The 1640-nt window shown below is 46.5% G+C and overlaps 1 pseudogene; it reads left to right on the forward strand.

Moving 5' to 3' along the window:
- Positions 1–530: 530 nt before the first annotated feature.
- Positions 531–1417, forward strand: LOC105716553 (small ribosomal subunit protein uS2-like; annotated as a pseudogene).
- The last annotated feature ends 223 nt before the right edge of the window (positions 1418–1640 follow it).

The following is a 1640-nucleotide window of genomic DNA, read 5'->3' on the forward strand; positions in this document are numbered from 1 at the left end:
AGGGGGAAGTCTACTGGGGCTGGGAGAGGTTCTAGAAAAATACTGTTTTGCCTAATAAAAAGACACATCCTTACGAGAAAACCTGTTTCTCCCTGCTCCTTTTCCTGCTTTGAACATGGTAATATGTAGACATTATGCTTGAAGCTGCAGTTCTTCCAACTTGCATCTACAAGGCTAAGGACAAAAAGCCATTTTTCCAGGTTAGTAGAATGGAAACATAGAAAGAGCCTAGGTCCTTGATGATTTTGTTGAGTGAGCCAATGTATCACACCTGGAACTGCCTACCTCTGGACTAAATATGAGACAATTAAATGTCTTTATCATTCAAACCACTTCTGGTGGAGTTGCTTATTACTTGCAACTAAAAGCATCTCTAAGTGATATAGCCCTTAAAAAGGAGAGCGGAGGAGTGCAACGTGAGTCAGCTGATTCTTGAGTAAACACCTGGGAGGGCTTTCTGCGCTACCTGCCAAGGGCTCCATACGGCGTTGTTCTGGATTCTCGTCACAACTTAAAGGGAAACTTTCACAATGTCCAGAGCCCTTGATGTCCTGCAAATGAAGGAGGAGGATGTCCTTAAGTTCCTGGCAGCAGGAACTTATTTAGGTGGCACCAACCTTGACTTCTAGATGGAACAGTATATCTATAAAAGGAAAAGTGATGTCATCTACATCATAAATCTAAAGAGGACCTGGGAGAAGCTTCTCCTGGCAGCTCATGCCATTGTTGCCGTTGAAAACCCTGCTGATGTCAGTGTTATATCCTCCAGGAATAGTGGCCAGAGGGCCGTGCTGAAGTTTGCTGCTGCCACTGGAGCCACTCCAATTGCTGGCCGCTTTACTCCTGGAACCTTCACCAACCAGATCCAGGCAGCCTTCCGGGAGCCACGGCTGCTTGTGGTTACTGACCCAAGGGCTGACCACCAGCCTCTCACAGAGGTGTCTTATGTTAACCTACCTACCATTGCTCTGTGTAACACAGATTCTCCTCTGCACTATGTGGACATTGCCATCCCATGCAACAACAAGGGAGCTCACTCAGTAGGTTTGATGTGGTGGATGCTGGCTCGGGAAGTTTTGCACATGCGTGGCACCATTTCCCGTGAACAGCGTGGGAGGTCATGCCTGATCTCTACTTCTACAGAGATCCTGAAGAGATTGAAAAAGAAGAGCAGGCTGCTGCTAAAAAGGCTGTGATCAAGGAGGAATTTCAGGGCGAATGGACTGCTCCAGCTCCTGAGTTCACTGCTACTCAGCCTGAGGTTGCCGACTGGTCTGAAGGCATGCAGTTGCCCTCTGTGCCTATCCAGCAGTTCCCTACTGAAGACTGGAGCACCCAGCCTGCCACGGAAGACTGGTCTGCAGCTCCCACTGCTCAGGCCACTGAATGGGTAGGAGCAACCGCTGAATGGTCTTAAGCTGTTCTTGTGTGGGCTCTTAAACAACATATAAGATTCATGGAAAGTAAACATTGAGTTTCTAAAAAAAAAAGAAAAGAAAAAAAAAAAAGACCTGGGAGGGAGCAGATGTCAACAGAAGCTAATGAACTAGCAAAATCTAGGTATTCATATGAACGTGACCTCTTCCATACCCAAAGGCAGTGAGGCCTAGAAACAATCAAATTATATCTGTAATTTGAGA

This window comes from Aotus nancymaae, unplaced genomic scaffold, assembly GCF_030222135.1.
Source record: "Aotus nancymaae isolate 86718 unplaced genomic scaffold, 86718_ANA_hifiasm-v0.15.2.pri h1tg000019l, whole genome shotgun sequence".
NCBI classification, from domain to species: Eukaryota; Metazoa; Chordata; class Mammalia; order Primates; family Aotidae; genus Aotus; species Aotus nancymaae.